At 42.0% G+C, this 15373-nt stretch overlaps 1 protein-coding gene across 3 annotated transcripts in view; it reads left to right on the top strand.

Moving 5' to 3' along the window:
* The window catches only part of LOC136864676 (activating transcription factor 7-interacting protein 1), a 251456-nt gene that overhangs the window by 208604 nt on the left and 27479 nt on the right, over positions 1-15373 (top strand). The gene's annotated exons all lie outside the window — the stretch shown is intronic.

The following is a 15373-nucleotide window of genomic DNA, read 5'->3' as shown; positions in this document are numbered from 1 at the left end:
TATTTTTCTAGTCCCGAAACCCCAAGGAGGCTTCAGGCCTGTCATTGATTACAGGGCTCTCAATCGGAAGGTGGTGTTGCAATCTGTGCCCCTTCCCGACCTTCATTCTTGTTTTTCATGGTTTCGTAAGGCCAAGTTCTTCACGATCTTGGTTTTGAATCAGGCCTACAACCAAATTCCCCTTGCCGAAGAGTCTAAACATCTTACAGCGTTTGCCACGGACTGGAATTTATATGAATACAACCGCGTGCCTTTCGGGCTCCCCACGGGGGCAGCTGTGCTCACTAGGCTACTAGATAGGGTCTTTTCCGACATCAAATTTGAGTACTTATATCACTACTTGGATGATGTCGTCGTATTTTCCGAGACTTTTGAAGAACATCTAGATCATCTGCGAGAAGTTCTGAATCGCCTTCGTAAGGCTGGGTTAACTGTCAAGTTGTCCAAGGTTGCCTTTGCTAAGCCCTCTATGTCATTCCTAGGGCATATTGTGTCACCCGATGGGGTAGCTGTCGATCATTCTAGAACACAGGCCATCCGTGATTTTAAACCTCCTAAGGACATCAAAGGTATCGCTAGATTCATTGGTATGGTGAATTTCTTCAGGAAGTTTATTCCTAACTTCGCTAATAGGGAGCGGCGCCCTTAAACCTTCTTCGTAGGAAAGGCATCAAATTCGAGTGGGGACCTTCTCAACAAGCCGCTTTCGAAGATCTTAAATTAGCTCTCTGTAATGCCCCTGTACTTGCTATGCCTGATTTCTCGAAGAAATTCATCGTCCAAACGGATGCGTCGTCGTCAGCTGTAGCTGCAGTCCTTCTTCAAGAGACTGAACTAGGGAGGCGACCCATCGCCTATGCGTCTAGGACATTGTCGGCTCAAGAAGCCAAGTATTCCATCTATGAGCTCGAAGGTTTGGCAGTCTTATTTGCCTTAGAAAAGTTCCGTCTCTATCTGGAACACGTTAAATTCGACCTGGAGACAGATAATCAAGCCTTAAGCTGGGTCTTAGGTAGGCCGCGTCGTACTGGTCGTATAGCCCGCTGGGCTATTCGTATTTCCGCCTTCCAGTTTGATGTTAGACATATCAGAGGTACCGAAAATGTTGTTGCTGATGGACTCAGCCGTATGTTTCATAACGACGTAGAGACCCACGAACCGGTCGACAGTTCATCACCTTCTGAGTCCATACTATCTGGTGTTAATGCCATCTTAACAGATGCTCCCATGCTCTTTAGGGATATCGAGAAATACCAACGTGAAGATCCGACGCTGGGTCCGATAATGGAAACCCTTTCTTCTGGGGAACATGTCGTCCCTTATGTTCTGAGGAATGGTGTTTTATGTTGCCCATCGAGGCATGATAAGATGATGAAGGTTGTCGTGCCAGCGGTTCTTGTGCCTATGATCTTCAAGTATTATCATGAGACCCCATTAGGAGGGCATCTTGGAATCTTTAAAACCCGTGAAAAAATTCGTGAAATGTTCATTTGGAAAGGTATGGACGGTGAAATCCGTGAACTTGTAAAAGCTTGTAAATCTTGTTTGCTTAGTAAACCCACCATGTCCACCAAAGTAGGCCTTTTGTCTTCTCATCAAGCGTCGCGCCCCATGGAACGCCTGTATATTGATTATGTGGGACCCTTCCCCCAGTCAAAGGGTAATGCCAACAAGTTCATCTTTGTGTGTGTAGATGGTTTTACAAGATTTTCCTGGTTATTTCCGACTAAGCTGGCTACCGCTCAGTCAACCATTACTTGCTTAAATTCTATTTTCGCTTCTTTTGGTCCGTGCCAATACATTGTATCTGATAATGCTAAGGCTTTTACATCTAATTTATTTCGTAAATTCTGTTTTGACTTGTCCATCTCTCATGTAACTACTTCCGCTTATTACCCTCAACCATCTCTGGCTGAACGGGTTAACCGTAATCTCAGGTCCGCACTTATTGCCTATCATCATGAAGATCATTCTAGGTGGGACACGTCCCTGCATTGGTTAGCTTTTGCTTTGAATTCGGCGGTCCATGAATCACACAAATTTACTCCAGCTTCTTTGATGTTCAAGTTTGTTCCCAACTCGCCGCTCTCTAACCTCTGGTCTTTGAATGACATTCTACCCGAGACAATAGATCCGGATAACATTAAAGATCTTTGGAAGAAGGCTAAAGCCAATCTTAAAGTGTCTCATGAAAAGGTTAGGGAAAGGTATGATCGTGGACGGAGACCCACCACTTTGAAGGTAGGTGACCAGGTTATGGTCAAAAATTTTGTTTCCGCGGGCAAGCTTGCCCCCAGATTTCATGGGCCTTGTATCATTCTCGATTTTCTTACGCCGGTTACCTTATTGCTAAGTAATCCAGCCACCGAGAGGATATTTAGAGTTCACCTGTCCCAGGTGAAACCGGTGTAATTTCTGTGTTAACTTGCTTCATATTATTTTGAAAGGATATGAAGGTTATATTTTTTTGAGTTTCACTTTTAAGGCATTCTGCCCCTTCTGTAATATTTTGGTTTTAGATGTAAGCCTTGTGTAAAACCTGCCCCGACCCGTTAAACTGCCATCCTGTTCTTGCCACGGCCATTACCACGCTCCCGTCTCCTGCTCCACCTTACACTGTGGCTTCATTATAGTAAATGCCATGGATATCTACACGCCGCTGGCCCCTCAACCTCTCCACAAGCCTGTACCCTCAAAGAAGATGATAGTCCAACACAATTCTGCCGCCTAGCTTTAATGTTTCAGCGCCCCCGCAGCCGCGCAGCGCCGTGCAGCGACTGGGGAGGGGGATGGGCCCCCTCCTCTCCAGCGAGGACGACATGTGCACGGCGAGCCGGAACTCTCCTCCCGGCCAAGGCTGATGTGCGGCGCACGACCTGCTACATGCCCGCAGCCTGTATCTGTTCACCGCGGGCGCGGCGTACTTCAACACCTCTGCTCCCCTCATAGTGCGGGCGAGCGGTATCTCAGGGTACTTGAGGGGTCCGAGCGGCCTCCGTTGGACGCAAGCTGCAACGGCCGGTCTGGCCATCCGACTCAATCTACATCAACTACATGGACAGTCACCATAAGCAATAACTACACTTGGGAATTCAACAACAATATTTGGTGGACATTGCAAAATTTTTCTTCACCTTTAAGTATTAAAAGTTTATCTTCAGAAATTCAAATTCTACAAACATAAAGACTTTCATTCACCTGCAACAACAACATTTTGAAACTGAATTAAGAAATCTTGTAAATGCTTCTGCTATCTATCTTCGTATCAACATCATTACTTGGACTTTGTTTCAAACTGATTTCATGTGTCACCCCTGGAGGAACTTTTGGGGGGGGAGGTCTGTACCGGGCGGTACACCTCTACACCGTTTATTTAAAAGTTGCGCCAGTTGAAACTCCTCTTCTGGAGGAAGGTTGAACTTTATCTATTCTATTAATTCTCTACTTTCTCAGAAGATGTCACCACGTGGAAAATTTTGAGTTTTTGAACTGTGTCACTTTTGAGGTGTTTTTGTTTAGCTTGAAGTAAGAAGTGTGAACTTTCTCTTCTAGAGGACACTACTGAAGATCAACAATAGCGCACCCTAGTGCGGAGTCAAAGAACTATTTTGTTGAAGAAATTTTTATTTCAAATGTTTGTTCTTTGCTAAATTTCTTTCTGTTATTGTTTAAGTTGGCTGTATACCCCTCTCTTTCCCCTTGTTTTGCATGTAGCCAATCCCGAATTTCTTAAATTAATTTCTATCCAATCAGATGTATCTTCCCCCAACTTGAATCGATTGCGGGGTCCTATCCAATAAAAACATTGTGGGCGGGTGTTTTCATTCCCCTAACGCCTAGAAACTTCCGCGAGAGTATATAAACTGCTGATTTTGGGGTCTCCGGGCCACTTCTGTTCCATCTTTCAGTGTATTAAGTACATAGCAGGAGGCGGGAAGCGCCTCTTTCTTCTTCAGCCGTTCAACACCAGGTAATGGCCTATTAATAACTTCTTTTCTTGCTAGGTCGGCAGTTTAACACTCGCGGCGGGTTCGAAGCATTTCCATCATGTAACCTTTTCCTAAAATGTAATTACTCTTTTCATCTTTTTCTTGTAAAGCTACATATTGGGATAGAGAGTGCTACCCTCTCGAGCTCCCACTCACATTTGTTTTGAGGTGAACTTATTTTCTCAAACTATTCTTCGTTTATGTAATGTAAAGTGTTCTTCTCTAAGTCACCTCTGTAGTATGGGATTAGCCCTTGCGTTAGTGGCCCAGAGCCAGATTAGGTTTTAAAAACAAAGTGTATTAGGAGTGCAAGTTCGCCTCCTCTCAAATTGTTATTTTAGAGGTCATGTAATCAACCTTCTTTTCATGTAATAGACCTCAGTAGGTTGGGTATTTTACCCCTGTGAATACGTCCTTGAAGGACAGCTTGAAGGTAGAGTTTGGTGTGGCCTTGTGATAGGCTTACAATTTTGAGAGCGGATCGCTCTTTGAAATTTGTTTCTGTATGCCTCGTGCAGGCTTTATGTGTAATGTTTGGAGCCAGTGCTCCTGGGCATGAATGGGGCTTTCTGCCCCTTGGCTAAAATTTTTTTTGGAGTAAGGCGGGGCTGATGGCCCAAGAGTTATGAAGTAAGGGCACTGAGCCCGAATCCAGTAATATTGTACCTACATTTTTGCTACTCTGTACCTGTTATGATTGTTATCTCTTGTTTTTGAAAAGAAAATATAACCTAGTTAAATTTTAAATTAATTTTACATTGCACGTTAAATTCGTAGCTTGAAACCCATTCACACCCGCACCTTCTTTCACCTCTACCTACCACGGATATCTCCGTAACAATTATTATTATTATTATTATTATCATCGCATATAGATCGGTTTCGTTAATAATTTCAGTGTACCAATTATCGCTAAAAATCAACTGAAAACCTCTATTCTGTCTGTGATTTTGTAGGCTAAAACCACTGTAAACGGCAATTTCTTGACATCTCGATCTGTTGATTTATAATTGTGCCAGCCGTCAGCATCAGCTAAATGTTGGGTTACGGTACACAAACCAACCATCTTCAGTTCACATTTAGGCATCGTGAAATGCTATTAGATATATTCATTAGAGGCAGAGGTGCGAAAATACTGCGGTTTCGTGTGTTCCCTGACATATACAACTAGAAGAGCACATGGTGACCATGTTTGTTTACTATCGCTCGAGCTTTCGTGTGCGTGAGTGAACAGCTGCCGGCTACACTGCCATCTAAATAATAGATTTTTGACTGACTGTCGTAAAGTATCTGGATTCTACAAAGTTCCACGATGAACCAAAAGATGGCAGTACAGTATATCATCGTGAATTTTGTCAGCTAAGAGACGGCAGAGGAGCAGTAGGCGATAAAATGTCATGTCGGGTCTTCCCTGACATGCGACCGGAACGGGAATATCGAAATGTTGGGCCTCACCCGACAGACGAGTGGTAAGGGTTAACACCCATCACCCTATATGGGGCTCTGAAACGCTTTGCCCTAGAGGAAGGGAGTTGGAAATATTATTAAGAGGGCTGGATTTATGTATTTTGAATACAGGGGAAGCTACTCATTTCAGCGTAAATTACGGCACATACTCTCGCATAGACCTTGGTGTATGCAGCTGAGTTCTGGTTCCCCTGCTTCAGTGGAATGTACACGCTGATCTCTGTGACAGTGACCATTTCCCTATTATTCTTACTTTGTTGAAACAAAAATCTATCGAGGCTCCTCCTCGATGGATTCTTAAACGTGCTGCTTGGCCAATGTTCACAGCACTTTACCAACTCAACTGACCGGAGTGTAGACGGCGATATAACTTACATCGCACAAGTTATTCTTGCTGCTGCTGAGGAGTCCATTCTATCCTTTTTAGGGACTCCTCGCCAAAAACTCGTTCCTTTGTGGAAGGAAGAAATTGCAGCAGATATAAAAGAACACCGTCGTGCTCATAAATGCAACCGTAGGCAGTCTAGTATGGCCAACTTGGTAACATTTAAAAAACTCTGCACTGAGGCGCGAGTTCTTATTTGACAGAGTAAGAAAGCTTCATGGGAGAGATGTGTCATCTATGATATCACATATACCATCATCTCAAGTGTGGACTAAACTTCAACGTATTTCGGGTGTACAAGGAACATCTTTAGTGCCGGGAATTTCCATTGCAGGCAACATCGTCACAGACTTATCTTCTGTTGCTAATCATGTAGCCAATCATTTCGCGGATGTGTCTGTTTCCGGGAATTACCATCGTGATTTCTTAGCTCTGGAGCAGGAGGCAGAACATCATCAACTCAGTTTTGCCACTCAAGCTTCAGAGGACTATAACATGCCCTTCACAGAGTGGGAACTCCGCAGCGCCTTGGCGCTTTGCAAGGACACGTCTTCCGGACCATATAATGTCCATAACCAGATGTTGAAACACCTTAGTGAGGATAGTCTTTTATTTCTCCTTTGTGTGTTTAACTGAATCTGGGTTGAAGGTGAGTTTCCATCACAGTGGCGAGAGGGCTTAATAATTCCTGTCCTCAACCCTGACAAATATCCTAAGTATGCAGAAAGTTACAGACCTATGTGTCTTACAAACTCCTTGTGTAAGCTTTTTGAGAGGATGGTGAATTGCCAACTTGTGTGGTGCCTGGAGAAAAGAGGACTTTAGCCCAAATACCAATGTGGCTTTTGAGCCGCTCGTTCGACTACTAACCACTTGGTTCACGTGGAGAGTTCTATCCAGGACGCTTTTCTCCGAAAACAGCATTTGGTGGCTGTTTACTTTGACTTAGAAAAGGCATATGACACCACATGGCGATACCGCATCCTTTCAGTGCTGCAACAATGGAATTTCCAAGGTAACTTGCCAGTATTTATTGCAAATTTTTTTGTCCCTCTGTCTATTCCGTGTCTGAGTAGGAAGGGCATATTCGTAATACCACGTTCAGGAATATGGAGTCCCACAGGGATTGGTTCTTAGTGTCACTGTTCACGATTGCCATAAACTGTATTGTCGCTGCTGCTGGTTCAGCAGTAATACCGTCACTATATGTAGATTATTTTGCTCTGCATTATAGCTCACAAAATATGGCCGTCGCTGAGCGACAATTACAACTCGCTATCAGATGAGTGGAACAATTGACCTTAGAACATGGCTTTCAGTTTTCAGCCGCAAAGACCTCTGTCGTACACTTTTGCTGGCAGCGCACTCTTCACGCGAATCCTGAGCTTTTCTTAAGGAACGTCGCTCTACCTGTAGTTGACACCGATTCCTTGACTCTTTCTTGATAGAAAATTGTCGTGGGAGCCACACGTGCGGCAGTTAAAAGTGAAATGAGCTAAGAAGCTTAATATAGTTTCTTAGCGGCACTACTTTGGGGGTGGGGGCAGACCGCACGGTGCTCCTACGATTTCATAGGACACATATTTCATCCAGATTAGACTGCGGCAGTGCAGCATAAGGATCAGCAAGGCAAAGTGTCCTAGCCCAACTGAATAACATTCACCATAGTGGAGTTAGGTTGGCAACGTGAGCTTTTCGTACAAGCCCCATTGCTAGCCTTTACACCTGAGGTGCCAACAAATGCTTCTGTCCTATGCTACAAATTTGCAACAGATGCCACTTCACCCCAGCTATCCTTGTGTATTCCACAATGGAAACCATTGGCTGTACGCTGCTTACCCTCGAGCAGTGCAGCCGATTGGAATACGCTTGGATAGCAGTCACAGATTATTTGATGTACCTTCGGTTCCTTGTCTCATCAGGCGACCTAGTAGAGTACCTCCATAGACAATACGACAACCTGAAATCATTCTTGATTTGCACACTAGCCCGAAGGAGAACATGGACCCCTCCATTTATCGGAGACTCTTCCTGTCTGTTGTTGATTGTTATCTTAATTCGGTCATTGTTTTCACGGATGGTCCTAGGGCAGAAGCGGGAGTAGGTAGTGCGTTCATTGTTGACAACAACAGGTTTCTTTTTTCTCTACCGAAAATATGTAGTGTGTACACAGCAGAGCTCTATGCTATCTGTGAAGCCCTGTGGTACACACTGTCCGATGAGTGCCGGCAATTTCTGCTTTGTACAGACTTCTTGAGCACGCTACAATCTATAGATATGTTTCCCTCGGCACCCTCTGGTGCAGCGGATCCAGGACCTGCTGGCCGGGTATTCGGATGCCAGCACCAGCATTACGTTTATGCGGCTCCCAAACCACATGGGTGTAGAGGGAAACAAGTTAGCTGATAAGGCTGCCAAGGAGGCCGTTACCTTGCCCTCATTGCCTTGCAGGGTTCCTACCAGTGACATTTGCTCTCAGCAGAGACATCTGGTTATGTCCCATTGGGACATTATAAGCTGAGAGCGATAAAAGGGACTACGAAAGTATGGAGGACTTCACTTTGGGCTTCTCGGAGAGAAGCTGTGGTATTATGTCTTCTGCGGATCGGTCATGTCATAGTAAAGCGCTCCTACCTACTGAAGGGTGAACGTCCCTCCGGTGTGTACTTGCGGCGGTCACCTAACCGTGGTGCACATCCTTACGGAGTGCGTGGACCTGGCCAATCTTCTCCATCGTCTAAAACTCCCGAGTGCCATTTCCCTCATCCTACGAGATGACGAGCAGTTATATGAGGGATTGTGGCCTTTATTATCGTGTGTAGACGTGTATCTTGTATTAGTGTAATTTTGTTAACTGCACTTTTATCCCTTCGACTGAATTTTAGTTCGTGTTTGCATATTTTAATGTGTTATTTTAACTTTTAACTTGAAAGATATATATCTCAGTACTTCAAGGCAATGCCTTATTCCATTATAATCAATATTTTCTAAATGTATTAGAATCTTAAATTCTAGTCAGTGGATATATTTTAAAATTTTAATTATCATGCCTGTTCATTAAATCTCGTACCATTAGGGGCTGATGACCAAGCTGTTAGGCCCCTTCAAACAACAAGCATCAAAGGAGGGCTGTAAATTTCTGGCTTAACGAAGGTGGCAAAAAGCGATTATCACTTTCACACATCCGCAGATGCTTTATTTTAGTGAAGTGGGAGCAATACCTTTACTTGTGGAAGAAGCAGTTGGAAAATGCAGGTATGTTGGCAAGTCCGATTGAACATAGAAAAGTTGTGTATGAGAAACTCTATTCCAGTTTACAGAAGGCAAGAAGGGGAAGGCAAAATGTGAGTGATGAATATTTATGACTGTGGGCTTTGAAAATTGCATGTGAACTATCTATCGAAAAAAGTAATTTCTCCGCCTCTCGTGCGCCTGGATCGGCCATTTCAAGAAACAACATGGAATTGGGCGTAGGAAAGTTATGCAATTTGTTTCCCGTTTGCATATTCTGGATGAAAAACAAAAGAATAAGGCTGCATAAGAATTTCTGGAGAGGGCTTGAGAGCGATTTCTGAATTACACTCCGTCCTCTATTTATATCGCTGATCAAAACTGGTTTGAGCGCAAAATGTGATTGAAAAGGATTCTGTCTTTTGTAGGTGAGAAAAACACACACACACGATAGCCCACATCAGTTAGTTCACTCCACACATTCATTCACCATTATGCCAACAGTCAGTATGGGCGGTACTTTGTTCCCTTAATTTTTAATTGTACTGCAGGAGTCGACCGGAACCTTCGGTCCTCTAGTTTCAAAAAAAGAAAATTTAAGCAGATAATATGGTTGTCACTGTTACAAAATTAGGAAAAAGGGGGTAAATAGAACTGAAAATGTGGTTTAGTGCAGTGATAAATCTTGTCTTGCAGAATATCCCTCCATGCAAAACAATAGAACCGCTTCACATTCCTCCATGTACCACGGACCAGAGCCCTGCAGCCAGGCCCACCGCGCAGCACTTCAAACCCACGGGCTCCGGTAGCCCAGCCCGTGCAGTGCCGTTCTCTTCTGACGCGGCCGCGTACTGGCCCACAGCACTGGTCTCATACAGCCCACTGCAGCCTACCGCACTGGGCGGGCTCAGAGGAATAACCTTGAGCACTTCTCCACAATAACATGTGCGCCGTGCACAACGAAATGTTCGCGTCACACTACTGTTCGGATCACTCACTCTACGAATTCCCGTATGCTAATAACACATTTCAAAGTAGGCTAATCGCATTTTGAAATTAAACGGTAGAGATTTCTCCTGCACTGTAATAATAATAATAATAATAATAATAATAATAATAATAATAATAATTGAAAACAAACAGAAACTTTGTTATAAACTAATATTCATCTGCAATTGACTGAAAATGAATCTAAAAAATACAAAGCTTATTCATCGGACTTCATTCGCGTTTACCTCAAAATAAAAGACAAACTGAAATGGCGTGCAATATGCCAACAACAAAAACAAACCTGAACATAGCTTTTACTTAGTGTGCGTAGTTTATTGGTCATTTCTAATGGCGGTGGAATGGAATTACTGTGAATGAAAAGAAGAGCATCAACATTGTCTGGTTGTAGAAGAGACCGTCGTGCGATGGGAATGAAACCTGCTGAACTGAATTTCTCTCTGAAGCTGAACTTGATGCTTGCATACATAATATTTTCTTAGCGATCTGGTGAAATTTTGGATAGTTTTGTTCATTTGTTCTCCAATAGGACACTACATCTTCTTCCATTCCACAATTTTGCTTTAAATATCTTTCCAGCTCATCTGGAATAGGAACATCACGAACGTCAGTCCACGAAAAGAAAACTTAATTACTTTGGCAGGTTGTGGCATAGTCGTGGAGTCTGATGACACGCAAATATTAGAATACTCGTCATTCACACACACCTTGTTCTTAAGATTTTTATCTAATCATGAAAAGACAAAATCAGTCCGACTCCTTTAATCTATACAGTACTAATACAGTAAAGAGAGTGCGAATGTTTTAGGTTGGTGTATATCTGGAGGGTAATCTTAGAAACTGCTGGACCGATTCTAAAAATCCTTTTACTAATGTAAATATACATTATCCCTGAGGGACATGGGCTGCATATTATTTTCAAAACAATTTGAGATTGGGGGGTGGGGGGCGACGGGAAAGATATAAAAATAATAGGCTAATATAGGCGAAATATCGAATGTATCGTGCAAGGTCGAAACAAAGCTCATTTTCAGCTCCTTGACGCAAAGAATAAAACTCGGTAAGCCCTATGGGCCCGAAAACCATGTTTTAATGCCCTAAAACCAACCGTTATGGAGATATTGGCACCCCATTACCCCTGCTCTCGGAATCGGACAAAGAAATGAACTGCCCCCAACCATGGCAACGTCAGCTCCAGGATTCTACAGCAGCGAGATTATGCGTGTATGTTCGGGCATAGCTGCCAACGAAAATTGGTACACATAATCCCTGAGCATATCTGAAGTATATCCAAAAACTTAAACGTGTATTATTCTGTTTTCAGAAAAAAAAACACTTAAGGGGAGAGGGGGTAAAAAGGACTGGAATGTGGGTTGGCGTGAATTTTTAAGATGAGCATATCTACATTATATCTCGAACACTTAACATGTTACAGATGTGAAAATTGATATTTTTAATATTTTAAAAAACCGGGCGAGTTCACCGTGCGGTTAGGAGTGCGCATCTGTTAGCTTACATCCGGGAGATAGTGGGTTTGAACCCCACTGTCGGCAGCCCTGAAGATGGTTTTCCGTTGTTTCCCATTTGCACATCAGGCAAATGCTGGGGCTGTACCTTAAGTAAGGCCACGGCCGCTTCCTTCCCATTTCTAGACCTATCTGTGTTGGTGCGACGTAAAGCAACTAGCAAAAAATATTTTAAAAATAAAAAACGGGTATTATTTTGTTTTTTGGAAAAACCACTTAACATGGGGGTAAGAGGGACTGAAAAGGGGGTTGAATTATTTTTATTAGGGTACTGATATCTCCAAAACTGAAGTTATTACAGACGTAAAAATATGTATTTAGAGTCTCCTTTAAAAAGAAAGAAATATTCTTTTGGTTTCGTAAAATCCACTTAAGGGGAATGAAAGGACTGAAATATTAGTTTAATTATTTGTATGAGGATACTTATATTGAAAAAACTTGAAGATGTTGCAGACGTGAAAATGGGTATTTGAAACCACCTTTAAAAATAAAGAAACACTTATTTTGGGGGGTAAAATCAACTTTGGGGTTGGGTTGAAATAGGTGTTGAATTCTTTTCATGAGGATACAAATATCTCAAAAACTGAAGATGTTACAGTCTTGATAATTGGTATGTGGCAGCTCCTTTAAAAATAAACACGTATTTTTTGTTGTAGGAAAACCACTTAGGGGACTGAAAAGAATTGAAAAAGCAGGTGAATTTTGAAAATGAGTACCGGAATATCTAGAGTGTATGCCATAAACTTTACATGTTACAGACATGGAACTTGGTACTTGTGATGTCCTTTAAAAATAAAGAAACATGTCCTTTTTGCTTTCGGAAAATCCACTTAGGCGGGGGTGGAGGAAGGGCTAATAAAAGGGGTTAAATTATTTTTATGCAGATACTTACATCTCAAAACCCGAAGATGTTATAGATGTGGAAATATGTATTTGTAATCTCCTTTAAAAATACACAATTTTTTTTTTTTACTTGAGTGAAGACGTTCTGACGTGTACAGTTTTATGTCGCATGGTCGTCTTAGCCCCAAAAGGCAATACCACAAACATGGTTTACAAAGAGTTTCTGCGGTAGATGAAACTCAATTTTTTACTGAGGTTTTATACTTTAGGGAATTTCAGACAATGTCTTAGTACAGTACCGAGGAACGATTACTTTTATCAAATTACGAAATCCACGCGAGGTGCAGCAGGTAACTGCTAGTGTATACATAAAATTCACCGCAGATCATACAGCACACAAAATTAGCGTCTTTCCTATCACCGTCAACTGCAGGCTTGAATACCAACCAAATACGGCTTTTAGGTTTAGGTTCCGGTTCAGAAGTCTTGTATTGTGCGGTTTTTAGTTTGTTTGTTTCTTCTTTTTTTCCTTCACTTTTTTTTTTCCCCCCACAGTTTCTTTTCTTTTGGAACTACAGTCCACATTCGTCAACGTACTCCGCTGACACGCAGTACGCTGTACACATTGAAGCAGTCAGCCCATGGAACTACCACAGCGCTGTCCTTGGCTCACCGCGTAGGAATGACAGAGCGCTGGCCCAGACCGGCCCGTGCGATGATGTCACAGGCTTCGTATGTTCGAGCATTTCAAAGCCCATTGCAATCTATTGCCGAAGCAGCTCATGGGCTGGGCCAAGCTGCAGGACTCTGCCACGGACATAATTCAATGGGTAGACACATTCTTCTTCTGACAGAGGAAAGCTTTTAACTGCCGATTAACAGTAATTCTGGCTGATGTTCACCTGTTGTGCAGTTACCCATGTACTCGTATGTGGGTTATTGCAAGCTGTGTCCAGAACAGCTTTCTCATTCTCACCAGACATTATGGTCTTCTCTCAGAGTTGTATCCTCTGAAGTGTCCCTGTTGTTCATAAACTTCTTTCAACACTGCCGAAAGTCTTTGCAGTCAGATGTTGCCTGTCTGGAAAACTTTTCTGATGCTGACATTAGAGGCTGCAATGAATTTTCTCTTGCTTTCCTGTAGATAAGGAGCATGTCAATGTATGGAATATATGGCAACAGATTGAACCAAATTCATTCCAACCATATAGCAGTACATTGTGTACAGCACACATGACCAACAATAGCGGAATTTTACTGCTTGCGTGGGGCATGCACTGGCATTGAAGCTTCATATAGATGTAAAAATGTTTGTACGATGTAGGATTCAAAGTATCAGTACTACTTTCCATTAACTGATAGATTAGCATTTGACCACATGTGCTGTGTCACAGCTGTGTGAGAGACTTGTGTTAAGAATGCCATAGTAGAGTACGGTACTTGTCCATTTTGTTGTTTCGGTATTAAAAAATGCCATAGATTACGGTACTCCTCCAGTTCGTTGTTTTTTTTTGTGCTCTCCTAATCACCGTGTTATACTTTTAAGCATTAATTTCATGTTTTGTAATACCTTGTTATGACATCTTACTTTAATGTAGACTGACAAACAATACAAAGTACATGATTGAAAGGATGTCATATGTTTTGAACAGTCTATAGTCATTTGGTGGGAACAATGACAGTGTTCAAAATGCTTTGCTGAATGTGTATACAGATCATTAATACCATATGGGATGTTAACAGAAAAATATCAACCTCACGGCAATCTCACACTTTCGTTGGCTGCAGAACAAAATGTTGGTAGGGGCAGCTAATTTACCTGGCATATAATTAATTCAAGCTCCTGCTCATATTTCATCTAGAGAATGTAACATATAACTCTCATATCATGCAAGAAAGAATTAAAACTAACAGCATGATAAACTACAGTACTGCACGATCAGTATTTACATCCGTAGTAAACGGGCATGGCATGGAGCTTAAAACAGGAGCGCTTTAGGTAACAAAATGAGCTGAAATGAGCAGAAATCTCAAGTAAAAGGAATTGATTATCAGGAAAACAAAGGGCAGCTCATCTGCATACTTATCTGTGTGCTGAGGGTTCTGAAAAGGCATATTAAATGGGAGGAGAATGCACATGAATACCTTGTCGGTAAAGTGTCAACTTGACAGCTGCTGCAACATTAAGAGAGAGAACATAGCAGAAACAATTAATACAGATTTGAGGTAATATTGAATTTCCTCTCCCAGTGGACATTATCGTTTGTTGAATGTTGTTTTCGAATTCCTTCAGCATGGGAGGATGTCCCCCATACTTGTTTCCTTTGAAAGTACTCCAAATATGTTGCAAGTTTTCAAACTGGGTGATCTAGTAGGCCTCAATGTACGGCTGATGATGCTTCATGAAACTCCTTATTAAGTGGAGCAAACATATTTCTAGCCTCTGGTCTGCTGTATGTTCATTCTTCTTTGGTTAGTTCCTGGAAAATGAGTGTACGAAAATTTCAACAAATCTTAAGGAAGTAATATTTTCATGGAAGAACATAAATTGATACTTAAGAGTACTGATAACAAAACACCCATTTTTATGTCATGCAACAGCAATTGACATTGTTAGTTTGTTCATTGAATATTTATCTGCTAACAGGATATTTATTATAATGCTAGCAATAACGAGAGAAGTAAATCTGTTATGTACTCTTTACTGACATCCTTTTGCTGATGATAATCAACAGGACAAATCAATACATTTTCCTATTTTACGAACCGATGGGCTTCCATTGTTGCAATCCAATAGTTGTTTAGCTTATTAACAATATTATCCAGTTTATTTCTAGGTATAAAACCTTCCTTGGAGCTTTTATTGTAAGGCTGATGACTTCAGTGGTAGGGTCCTTAAAGCAGTAGTTATATTAATTTATTGT

This window comes from Anabrus simplex, chromosome 2 (assembly GCF_040414725.1).
Source record: "Anabrus simplex isolate iqAnaSimp1 chromosome 2, ASM4041472v1, whole genome shotgun sequence".
Classification (NCBI taxonomy): domain Eukaryota; kingdom Metazoa; phylum Arthropoda; class Insecta; order Orthoptera; family Tettigoniidae; genus Anabrus; species Anabrus simplex.
The sequence above is the reverse complement of the archived record's forward strand: the minus strand, read 5'-3'. Positions and strand labels throughout refer to the sequence as shown.